This window comes from Herpailurus yagouaroundi, unplaced genomic scaffold (genome assembly GCF_014898765.1).
Source record: "Herpailurus yagouaroundi ecotype Mexico unplaced genomic scaffold, PumYag 28, whole genome shotgun sequence".
NCBI classification, from domain to species: domain Eukaryota; kingdom Metazoa; phylum Chordata; class Mammalia; order Carnivora; family Felidae; genus Herpailurus; species Herpailurus yagouaroundi.
Genome location: NW_024412376.1, coordinates 75,063,743 through 75,076,664, shown reverse-complemented (window position 1 = coordinate 75,076,664; position 12,922 = coordinate 75,063,743). Strand labels below are relative to the sequence as shown.

The 12,922-nt window shown below is 46.2% G+C and overlaps 1 long non-coding RNA gene across 1 annotated transcript; it reads right to left on the bottom strand.

Moving 5' to 3' along the window:
* Window positions 1-568: 568 nt before the first annotated feature.
* LOC121030999 (uncharacterized) lies at window positions 569-12,310 on the bottom strand. Its single transcript, XR_005790505.1, has 3 exons — window positions 12,169-12,310; window positions 11,586-11,728; window positions 569-742 (listed from the first exon to the last, which is right to left on the bottom strand). It is a non-coding gene; the product is annotated as an uncharacterized LOC121030999 (long non-coding RNA).
* Window positions 12,311-12,922: the final 612 nt, after the last annotated feature.

Sequence of the window (12,922 nt, the reverse complement as noted above, 5' to 3'; positions counted from 1 at the left end):
ATCTCATATTTCTTCTAACTCAAATGTTTTTGTTAAACAGCATCACTAAGTCCTATCCTTTCCCTCCTTCAAATCTGTGCTTAAGATTCCCCTCCATGGACTTCTGGTAAAATTTTGTCACATCAAGTGGTGTCTGGGTAGCTCAGTTGGTTAAGCGTCCCGCTCTTGGTTTAGGCTGGGGTCATAATCTCACAGTTTGTGGGTTTGAGCCCTGCATCGGGCTCTATGCTGGCAGCATAGAGCCAACTTGAGATTCTATCTCCCTCTTTCGCTGCCCCTCCCCCACTTGTGCTGCCTCTGTTTCTCTCAAAACAAATAAATAAACTTAAAAAAAATTGGTAGATCAAATAGTTTTATCTCTATTTCCCCCCCAAATGCTATTAAAATGGTAGGGTGGGGGGAGAGAGAGAACCCTTAAGTGCAAAGAAGTGGGAGGACTATAATAGATAAAAAGTGACAGAAAAACAAACAAACAAAAATTTTTTAAAAAAGTGACAAACTTTTGGAAGATAGCAAGTCCGTATGTAGTGGATTAGTTACATATTGCAGTGTAACAAATTACTCAAAATTTAACTTGTTGAAACAACAAATATTTATTTCACTCAGTTTTGAGGGTCAGGAATCTCGGAGCAGCTCAGACTTGGGGTGAAGTTAGTGACCAGGGCTGCAGTCATCTAGAGAGTTGGAGAATCCACTTTCAAGCTCACATACATGGCTGTTGGCAGGAGGCTTCAGTTTCTCACTGTAAAGAAACACTTCATGCTTGTGAAATACTAACTACAAAGAGAGGAGATGTAATAATACAATAGAGAAGCTAGCTGATGTCACCTAAACCAAATAAGCAATGTAACATCATGAAATTATGTTTAAGCAGGCATTGTGTGCCTAAGAACACAGCATCACTTCTGTGATATTTCTGAATATCATAGAAGATATGTAATTGGAATCTAATCACAGGAAAATATCACACACACACACACACACACACACACACAAACACACACACACACCCTAAACTGAAAAACATTCTACAAAGTAACTGACCTATAATCTTCAAAAGTGTTAAGTTCATGGAAGTGTGTTATATGCTTTTTTACAGGTATGTGAGCATACAGGAGGGGCACCTTGACCTAATCCAATGCCAAGATGTCAGGGAAGCCTTTTCCAGGGATATCTAAGCTGATACCTAGAGTTAGCATTGAAAGGGACAATGGAGGGTGAGGAGAGGCAAGAAAGGAGGAAGCAGGTCATAACGTACAAGACGAAGGAAAAATCATTTCATCATATGCCAACTGATGTGTGTTGTGTGTGTGTGTGTGTGTGTGTGTGTGTGTGTGTGTGTAAATTCTTTCTTTAATATTAGCAAGAGTTGGCTCCGTTTCCTATCATATCTAAAATGTCATAGTTCAAGGGAACCTGGCTGACTCAGTCAGTAGAACATGCAACTCTTGATGTTGGGATATGAGTTCAATCCCCATATTGGAGGTAGAGATTACTTTAAAAATAATAATAATAGGGGAATCTGGGTGGCTCAGTCAGTTGAGCATCCGACTTTGTCTCAGGTCATGATCTCATGATTTGTGAATTCGAGCCCCGTGTTGGGCTCTTTGCTGACAGCTCAGAGTCTGGAGCCTGCTTCACATTCTGTGTCTCCCTCTCTGTCTTTCCCTCCCCTGCTCACACTCTGTGTCAATCTCAAATATAAATAAAGAATTAAAAAAAAATAAAAATAATAAAATCTCACACTTCAAAATAGCTTAAGAGGTTATACCTATTACTTTAGTCTGAGAAACGTGCCTTGAGACACACACAGAAGAGTAGAATAACTTTACCTTAATGGTCTCAGTTACTATAATCATCATTTTTTTCAAACACTGATCATTTCATAAACTAACTAGGCAACATTATTTTCATAGCACTCTTAATAATTAAATTTCCTTAATCTGTATGTCTTTTATGAATGACATTTTCTAATGAACATCAACAGAAAGTGGTATAGAAGACAGAATTCTTTTACAGTGGCCATTTGTTTAGATTGGCCTGATTTGTCAGACTGTGCCTGGTTTGAGTCCTATTCTAGGCCTGGTCCTGCCACTCACTGGCCAGGCATCCTGAAGCAAGTCACTTCTGAGCATCAGTTTCCTCATCTGACAAATAAAAACATAACAGTACCTATTTTAGAGGATTGTTATGAGAACTGATTGAGATAATATGTGAAAAACGCTTAGCGCAGTGCGTAGCTCCTAGAAATATTCAATAACTCAGATCTTTTGCATCACCCTATAGTTACATTTAGGAAAGATTATATATAAAATCAGGTCAAAATATAATGGAAAAAATATATTTAAAGTACTGTGAGAATAATATTGGCCCATTGTTTCTTGAGTGTATAGATCATTTTTTTAATTGATGATTAGAGTGCCTGAACCAATCAAAGGTAATTTGCCTATCACATCGTATAGTTTCCCAGTCATCTTCCCCCTTGATTTTTTGAATCTTCAGCCATCTAGAGTGTTCTTCTTCTTCTTTTTTTTTTTTTTTTAAACGTTCATTTATTTTTGGGACAGAGAGAGACAGAGCATGAACGGGGGAGGGGCAGAGAGAGAGGGAGACACAGCATCGGAAACAGGCTCCAGGCTCTGAGCCATCAGCCCAGAGCCTGACGCGGGGCTCGAACTCCCGGACCTCGAGATCGTGACCTGGCTGAAGTCGGACGCTTAACCGACTGCGCCACCCAGGCGCCCCTAGAGTGTTCTTCTAAAGAACAGCAGGGCAGGGATGTAGACATGGTGGTTTTGAAAGCCATATAGGCACCGTAAAACTCACCTTATTGTAACTCTCTGCCATTTCAGCCTCCCCATTTATATATTTGTTTGTTCATATGTATGTTTGTTTGCTTTTTTTTAGTATAATAAGGTAAAACATTTTTTTTCTTGTATGTAACAAGAATTATTAAATGCTTCATACTTGTCTCATCAAAGGTAATGCCAATCTTCCTACTGTTCTGGTGAAATGTATTTATTGTGTATGATAGCAGTTGGCAAGTGGGAGTGGATAGGGTAAGTGATCTAGGGAATATTTTGCCACCAATAAATTAATCAAAAATATTGGAGGTTTGTGGGGGCAACAATTAGCAGAAATAAAAATAACTGTGGTTTGTTTGGTCTATGATGTTAGTGAGAGTCTGATTGGGTTAATACTTTTTTGTTGTTCTGGGGTTGACTAACAGTTTAACTTAATTTCTCAAGTTCCTTATCTCTAACTATAAAAATGAAAAAAAGAACTTTGTCTATTGTATATTGTGAAGCACTATGTTTTACTATTTATTATAAAGAGTGAAATTGTTAAGTGCGTTAAATAATTGTGAAGATTGGAGATCATAATATCTTAACTAGTAACATGATTCTACTGCCTGACATTATAAGTTGGATACATCTGTCATCTATGTGCCCCCCTCCGCCAACCACCACATACACATCTCCTTAGTGTCTCCCTCACCACACACATTCTCCATACTATTTATTAAGAAACATTAAAATTTTTCCAGTATCCTACAAGCCCTGACTATCATCCTAAAAATGATGAATGATTTGATTCATTATCCTAAAAATGCTCTGATGTAATAAAAATGATAGTAGTGATGATAAAAAAAAAGATCAAGATGAAATTTCTACTATGGAATTCTTTCACATATCTGATTTGTTGAGAGAAAATTAGAAATGAATTAGAGTTGGGGTGCCTTGGTGGCTCGGTTGGCTAAGCGCCGACTTCAGCTCAGGTCATGATCTCATGGTTCATGAGTTCAAGCCCCACGTTGGGCTCTGTGCTGACAGCTCAGAGCCTGGAGCCTGCTTCAGATTCTGTGTCTCCCTCTCTCTCTGACCCTCTGCAGCTCACGCTCTCTCACTCTCTCTCTCAAAAATAAACATTAAAAAAGAAAGAAATGAATTAGAAATAATCTGAGATTTAATTCATGCTATTTTTATAGATTTTAATCTTTGAACTTTAATTTTTGTGAACAAAAGTTTTAATTCTACCAATTGATCAGCAGGCATTTATTGAACACCTACTACTTAGCAAGTATTGTTCCAGGCTCCCACAAAAAGCTTAAAAGAAAATAAGTCCCAAATCTCAACTCCTAGTAATACATCCCACATGGTAATTGACAAAGGAGTAATCTAGAGGTTTAAGGTATGGGAACACTAAGTGCCCAGAAATGAAATTTAAAAATTAAAAAGGAAGAGAATTGTGAGATTTAGAATTATCTCTAAAAGAGATGTTGGAAGAAGTTACAAAGGAAAAGGAATCAAAGAAGGATGGTAATGGGACAAATCTTCTATGGAGAAAGACAACGTTCTATTAAGTTCTAATCTGAAAATGGAGGATGACAATGAAGGTGCTTTCCAACCATAAAAGGCAGGAAAATCACCAAAAAAATACTGCTGAGCCAATAACAATAGGATATAGTACAAGAAAAACAAGTACCTTTATATGAAAAGATGCAGAAAGAAACTCATGTTAGCACATAAACTCCACACCGAACTGTATCTTTGCTCTTTTAGAACACATAATTTTGAGAACGTGTCCAAGCCTACAGGTGGTGGTTTCAGGAAGAAGAGGAGCTTCCAAGTTGAGAGTAGTAAACTGAACTGAGATTTACCACCTTGCTGGTCATAATGCCAAGGGTGATGCTTCCTGGGATTAAAGGAGTGTGTTCACTGACCCTTCCAGGATATCCAGTCTTCAATGGAGCTTTGTAAAAGAATGTTCGCAGTCCCTCTGTTGCTATGAAAAGACATATTCCAATGTTGCATGTTTTACTTATTGGCCCTGACACCTTTATTGTTCATACAAGCACTCTATATTTACGAATACAAATAGTTTACAAGCAGGCTATTGATTGGATAAAACAACTTTTCATATCTGGAGTTGTAAACATTACATCTAAAGCCTTGATTCAAAAGAGGAGACAGGTAGAGGATAACCCCAAGAGCAGCCAGAATTCTGGAGACAGCCAACTGAGGTGGAAAAGAGCAAAAGGAGAAGGAGGAAATGAGGGTGACAGGAAATAAAGAGAAGGTAAAGACAAGGGCTGTGAAGAGAGAGACATAAGCTTCTCCTGTCCATAAAGTTGTGTGGATAGCTCTTCCTCTTTGGTCTCTGAGGAGGCATTGCATGCGAATGCAGAGTCCAGCAGAGACTTGGGGCTCCCAGGCTGCTGCAGCCACGGTGGCCTCATCTTTCCACCTCCACAGTGGCAACCCACCCAGATTCCTTTCTTGTCAAACTTGTTTCCAATCACCCAAGCCCTCTCGTCTATGACCTCTTGGTCAAACTGTCTGTTACCCAGGACACAAATAGATTGAGAGTGTCAGATAACATGGTAATTTGATGGGGGAGAAGACAGTTTGAGTGAACACTGCAATACTCTCTATCTTATCCCTTTCCCCAGCTACCTGCACCTTTAAAAGTAAATGTCCTTTTTCCACCTATGTTTCTCTGTGTCTGTAAGTCACTGTGGGCCAACTGAATGTGACTCATCTCTCTTTTTTTAAATTTTTTTTCCACGTTTTTATTTATTTATGGGACAGACAGAGACAGAGCATGAACGGGGGAGGGGCAGAGAGAGAGGGAGACACAGAATCGGAAACAGGCTCCAGGCTCCGAGCCATCAGCCCAGAGCCTGACGCGGGGCTCGAACTCACGGACCGTGAGATCGTGACCTGGCTGAAGTCGGACGCTTAACCGACTGCGCCACCCAGGCGCCCCGACTCATCTCTCTTTTTATTTCTTTGCCTAGATGTGTTCATTCCCTCTGGGGAGCTAACTGGTAGAACAGTTGAGTCCATTCTATTTTTCTTGGAGAAGTGGGGTAGCACACAGTTGGGTGATGACAATCTGGGGTTGTGTTGCTCTTTGGGAATCACATAGAATACTGTGTGTGTCAGGCAGAGCACTGACATTACATGAAGTGAGGGACATTCTGTAATTACATCTTACACTCAAAGTCATTTCTCCTGGAACTAATATCCAACTAATACAAATATATGGTATTCATCACATGCTTGATGCCTGCTGAGTCTCTGAAATCTTGTTCCCTGAATGTCACTGTTGTCGGTCTCTACCTTCTGCCAGAAATTCTCACAATTGCTGTACAGGCTATAAACACACTAGAGAAGAAGTAGTTTTTTAAGAAGCTAAAGCATGACCATGAGAGTAATGGCATGATGCACAGCTCACACCAAATATGCACACCACCACAGCCACTTTCTCACACCCCTAAGTACAAAGATTTGGGTGAATGCTCTCAGTAAAAATTACGCTGCTTCAATGAACAGGTTAGAGATAGACTCCAAGGTGTGGGTAAGAAGTAGGGGGTGTTACCTGTTAAAGAAATCTTTACTCAGAGGTTATTATGGGCCAGGCACCACATTTTGAGTAAAGCAGCTACTATGGATAGAAATAAACCAATCATCTTAAGAAGTACAATTACTCTGCAGGTTGACTGGCAACTCCTGAAAGCTTTCTATAACATTACAGCTTTCTCTTGCTAGCACCTAACTTTATCTCTTTTCTTGAATGGGCGAGAGGGGAATGGAGAGGTTAGACAGAGGGAGCGAGAGATACACAAACGGAATCACCTTTCTATTCAGGGATTTACCAAGCACCACGGGTTGCTAATGATTCCAGGTGAGGGCATAAGAACTGAGGACGTGCGCTCTCTTGAACTCTTTCCCCGCTGTTATCTTTTCATAAATTCTGTGTATTTGACTGGGCAAGTGGGTTTAGTCAGTACTTATATTAAAAAAAAAAAAAAAATCAGAATCGGAAACAGGCAGGGCCCAGGCGAGGGGGGATGGGAGTGCGACCTGAGCCTGGGATTTCAGCAGGACAGCTGGCCGGGGCAAGCGCACGGGCTCAGCCTCCCGGCCAGACCCCCCCACCCCCCACCCCCGCCCCTTGCGCCGCCCACCGTGCACCTCCCCTCAGGCTCCAACCTGGGCTTGCACAGCTCCCGCTCCACTCTCTACCCGCCCAGCCTGCCTCTCAGGGTCCATCGGGAGCGCCAGGGCTGGCGGCCGATTCCCAGAGTCGACCGACCAGCCTGGGTTCTCGACCCTGTGGGCAGAGTCCCCTCCTAGAACCTCAGGTACTCCCACTAACTTTGCTAAGACAGGAAAGGCTGCTCCAGACCTGTGTACCTCAAGTGTAAAAGGAAAGGAAATTCGCTTGCGTTAGAAAGCTTAAACATCAGGCCACTCAAGGAGAACGGCAGGTTCGATAACCCCCATTCTCCCCGCCTCCACCCACCCTCAGCCGCGGGCGGCTCAATGGTCCCTAGGAAGTGGATGCCAGAAGGGTCTGTGCATTGGGCCGGGGACGTAGCCGGGCAGCTCCAGGCGCGGAGCTCTCTATAGGTCCTCGCTCCCAGGATCGGATAGATGATTCATTTTTATATGTAACGTTTTACCCCACTCTATAGCTCCGGCTGGTTAATGTTCAACCCTAGGGCTTCGAAAGGCAGCTCTAGGGAGGCAGGCAGGAATGACCCACTCAAGGTATATGGCCGCTCGGGAATGAAGGCACAGAAGCCCAAGAGAGGGTGAGGAGAGAAGTGGCGGGGGTGCGGGAGGGGTCGCTGCTCCGGCCTGGGCCTCCTTAGACCTCCTCTGAGACTTCAGAGCAACCAGCGGGTCCGCGGCCGAGGCGCAGCAGGCGTCCCCGAGGCGCAGCCAAGAGGCTGAGCTCTGGCTGGGCCCCGACCGCCCACGACGCCGCTGCTGGGGCCGGGAGCGGCGCGTGCGGGGGCGACGAGCGCGCGGACGCCAGGGCGGGCACTTTGCCCCAGAAGGACCCCGGGGGCGAGTCTGTGCTGCCCCAGCGTCCGGGCTTCGACGCTCGCCAGCCTGCGGCTGCCGGTTGGGGACGCCGGAGGGAGGTGGGTGCGCGGCGGCAGTTGAGGATTAGATTCCGTTTTGTTGTCCCAGGGGACGTGCAAACACTAGTGCGGCGACACGAAAGGGATCCCCGGAGGTGCGTAGGTTGCCTTCTGGGCCGCCACTTCTCCGGGTGCCTCTGAAAATATCGTCAGGGTAATGCGAGGCAGCACGACTTGCCATCGCCCTTTTCCCCTTGTTGCAGGGCCAAAAAAAATTAAAAAAAAAAAATAAAAAAAGAACATTAAGATAAAGCAGCTGTTCTGGTCAATAGAAGGCGGTAGGACACGGCTGTCCCCGATCCACAGTTCAGGCGCTTCAGTGAGGCCCAAGGCGAAGCTACCCTTGGGGGCAAGTTCAGGTAGAGCGGCGGCACCTAGGGTCCTTCTGAGAGTTGGGCCACGTGGCTCCCGCGGAATCCATGGGTCCAGAAAGTCCTGGTCAGATGTCCAGACTGCCATCCCTTGGAGCTCAGAGGTGGACCGGGCAGAGGTGGGGGGGGGGGGGGGGGGCGCTGCAGGGGAAAAGGAGGTTGCGAGCTGGGGAGGGGAGCTTCATGCCGTGGAGCAGCAGCCTAGAATTCCGCAGGCGGGATTTTTTTTTTTTTTTCTGTCAAAGAAACAAACAAGACCCTGCCTCATCAGATAAGAGTGGCTCCTAAGATTTCACGGATTTTAAGCGAGGGGTGGAGACGCTAAGGTTAGTAGAACACTGCGAATGAACATCGCCCGAGGCCCGCAGAAGAAGGGTTTTAATTTCCTTTTTTTTTTTTTATTGGTTTGTTTGATATTATAATTATTTTCTAGCAAAGTGACCTGTCATCTGTAGCCTTGGGCTCTGGCCGGCAAAGCCCCTTCCTCGGCACTGGGGATGGCCTGCAGGGTCTCTACCTCTGTCCACATCAGCGTCCCCTACCGTCCCACTACCCGGTGCCCGCACACTTCCTGGTGAAATCAGTCAGATATACTCGTCTGTAACCAAACGCAAGCAGCCGCGTTAAGTGACGACAGAGAAGGCCCCGCTAGTCCATCCCGGAGGACAGAGAAAGATACCATCAAACTTCAACTGGGTTCAGCAGCCCCACCCCGAAACCCAGAGAAGCGGAGCTGAGGGGGTTGTTGACACAAGCCGAACGGGGAAAGAGTCCAAGAAGTGGGTTGCCACTAGTCTGGGATCCACGTCACATTGCATGCGCTGCCCCACTGCCTTCTCCGCTGAGACAGTTCTAGGTCCCATCTCCCCAGAGGGACGAGGATAGAGGTTCCTGCCCAGGACCGCGTGCCAGGGGGTCCCGCGCTGCCCTGCCGCAAACTGTCGCAGAAGACAGAGAGGCCTTGCTTCTTCTGGTCAGAGGAAGCATTGGTAGAGAGTCCTGGGGCTCTAAGGAAACCACCCCAACCAAGCCTTAGCCTTGCTTAGTATATGAGGTCCCAGCATCAGCGGACCATTTTCTAAGTTGATAGAACAGGGAAAAGGCAAGGACAAAAAACTTTAGAATGGGTAAAGAAAACAGGAGAGAGAGAAGATGGGGGGGGGGGGAGGAGAAAGGGACAGGGCAAGGTGGGGTGGGGGACACTTTAAACATTTTTGCAGGAAGAACAGGAGAACTAGGTCTGGAAAGATCCATCAAAGTCAGAGGGTGCAGACACACACCCGGCTCAGGGAGGACCAAATCAATGAGTCTCAACTTCTCTTAGCCCTTCAGAGAGAGGAAAAAAAATGCAACCCCCCACACAACCTTCCAAAACCAAACAACTTTACCCTACATCCATTAAATTTTTTTTTTAATGTTTTTATAAAGAGGAATTTGGATAGTTCTTTTAGTCACTTTTTTTGGCTAGGTAACTTAAGCCTCAACTATCTCCTGTTTTCCACAATTGCCACTGAACTGTTCATACGTTGTTACAACAGAAGTAGCAATGATTTTTTAAAGGCAATTAACTAGAATTAAATACATCTTTAATGGTATATTTTATGTTTTCCAGGCCTTCTCTAATCTTCAAACAAAATCTAAAATCAACATTTACATAAAATGCATAAAATACTCAGAAGTGAATGGAGTTATGCATCCCAAACACAGTAAATTCTGGATTCTATCTTTCCAAATAGAAAGTTAACAATGAGAAGGCCTCCCTTCGTGGGGGGTGTGGGTGGGGGGATTGGGAAGCAGGATGATAAACTTTTAAGATGAGAGTAAAATGTCCCTGCTTTAGTCCGCTAAAACCTGAAAAGGAAAATTAGTTATGTATCTAAAATCAGGTTTCTACTTAACACATTATTATTTTTTAAAAATCTCTTCCTCAATTATCACTTTCTCAAGTTCAGTTAAAATGCAATTGTCAGATTAGGGACGCTGGGGGAGGAAGGATAGTTTTTAAAAATTCCTTCTGAAAATCTGCTACAACAAATTTCTCCCGTTTACTTCAAGACCTCTCCTCTCTCAATCAGCCGTGTCTCTTGCTTTCCCCCTGTGCTTAGATTAACTGCTGCTTGCCGGGGGGTTTATAAATCAATCAATAGGGACTCTATATTCATAAAGGCCTCTGGTCTGATTACACCCTCTCCCTTTTTTCTCCCCCTCCCTAAAAAATTTACATCGGCTAGCCTGGGACTCCCAAAGTTGCCTGCGTCGACGGAGAGCGGCGGGCGGGAGGCTGGCCAGCCCCGGCGACGGCGGCGAAGGCGCCCGTGGATTAGGATGTGGATTGCAGGACAGACCTTTGTTTGGTCACATTCGCGACGCGGGGTGGGGGTGAGGGTGGGGGGATGGGGGTGGGGGTGAGGGTGGGGGGGTGGGGATGGGGGTGGGGGTGAGGGTGGGGGGGTGGGGGTGGGTGTGGGGGTGAGGTTATCCTCCTTGGACAACGCGCCAGGTTTTTATAGACTCTCCTTAAAAGAGTTCGCTGCTTTTCACAGGGTTAATTTATGGGGCTTTCGAGGAATACTGCGACTTTTAAGATGCTGTTCATTTTTTTTTCTCATTATTTTTTGTTGTTGTTACACTCCTAAAGGCACTCCCGGGTTTCAGCACCTCGCGGGACAGGGGTGGGGGGTGGAAGAAAGAGCAGGGCCGGGAGGGCGAAGGGGAGGATTTACCTACAAATCAAGACGCCTACACGGCTCAGGTTGCCCAACATAGTTTTTAAAATTAAATTTCTAACCAAGCTACGGGCAGTAAAACTCAGATTGAGGACCTGGAAGGAAGTTGAGACAAACGTGGGGCACATACACCTTTTCCTAGGTCTCCGCCAGTCTGAATTCGCTACTAGGAGAATGAAGAGTTTGAGGCCTCAGGAATTTTAAAAGTTTAAAAACCGAGGGCAGGCGGGAGAAAGGGTTAGAGTAACAGGTGAGGGGTGGTTGTTTGGGGGAGGGGGGAGGGGAAAGCCCCGAGACCGCGAACTATCAGTGTGGGGTTCCTGCCCCAAGCACCCCCGCCCCAGCCTCTGGGCGCGCAGAGGGCTTAGGCCTGCGAGGCCTGGGCTCCTGGGGGCCAGACCTCCGGCTCGCCATCTTTGGTCCCTAGCGGAGGCTGGTGGTGTTCATGCTATAGATTACCTTAAAGGTTCCTTTAAGCGCTTTAATACACAACTAGCTCAGAAATCATTAAGAGACCTAGAGAAGGAGAAAAAAGACCCTCACACTCACCGGTAATAAGTGTTGACATGCAGCAAAAATCGATTGGGTGGAACCGAGGTGGTGGCAGTAGCGGTGGCTGAAGGGGGGACCCGCGTGGGAGCGGGAGGGGCGAGAGGACCGACTCCACTGGCTCAGGAACTAGGCTTTTCTCACTTGAAGGGAAAAAGAGGTGCAGAAAAAGGTTGGCGGGCGAGCGGGGATGGGTGTGGGGAAGAAGGGGGGGTGAGGAGGGTAATTCTTCTTTCTGGAAGTCCAGGGAAAGGAGCTGAGGTGGGAAAAAGGGCTTCTCCTCAGTCCCGAGTCTCCGCCCCCAAGCCCGCACCACTCAAGTTGGGGATGAGACAACTCTTCCCAAACCTCGACTTCCATTTTTGTTTTTTGCAGACTGATTGATTTCCTCGAAATAGAGTTCTATTTCAGCCAGCAAACTAGGCCCAGGTCCGCCTCCTCTATCCCGCTCTCCCAAGTCACTCTTAGACCTGCAGGAGACGCAAGTCCTCCCAGCAGGTCTCGTTAGCGTTTCCAGCCCCCATCCCCAAATCCCCTCTCCCAGTCCCCTCCTCCCCCTCCCCCGTCGCCCCTCCCCCCATACCGGGCGGAGCTCGGGGAGGCCCGGACCGCTGGGCTCCGCGGCTCCAGAAGCCAAAGTCCGCCCGTGGGGACCGTTTTCCTCTCCACTGCTCTCAAGTGAACAACAAGGACGGAGGTGACCCTCGGCCAAAGGGCTTTTATCTGCCCCCCACTGCCGCGTGATCCCTCCGTAGGTTAGAGGCAGAGCTTAAAAAAGAAAGAAGAAAGAAAGTTAATGTGCATTGAGCACTGATCTTAAACCGGGGACATTATCTGCGATCTCTTTAAGTGGCAGCAGCAGTCCTATGCAGAACAAAGACTCACTGTCCGAGGCTCAAAAGCTTATAGGTAAAGTTTCAGTTAGATAAAAGTAACCTAAGCGCAAAAACACAGGTTTTCTCGGCTCCAGAAAACTCCGGGCTACTTTTCACTCCCTGTTCCCTAGGGTTGTGTTTATCCTCACCCACTGGGGGGAGGACGGTGACCAGAATAGCAAAGGACCTCAGGATTTACCCCTCACTCCCCCTCCCCCAGCGCCTCGGTAATGAATTCCTTCGGACTAAGTCGTATTTGCTACGATTTGTTACGAAATCGAATTTCACATTAAAAAGAAAAAAGCTGAAAACCACCAACAAAGGAAGAGCGGGTGCTTAAAAGTTCTTTGAAACACTCACACGGACCTCATTCCCCGTTTAGATGTCAGAGGATGGGAGGGAGGGCCAGGGTTGTAATTCATCTTGATTTGCTTCATTGTCCCGCAGTTTGCAAACTATAAT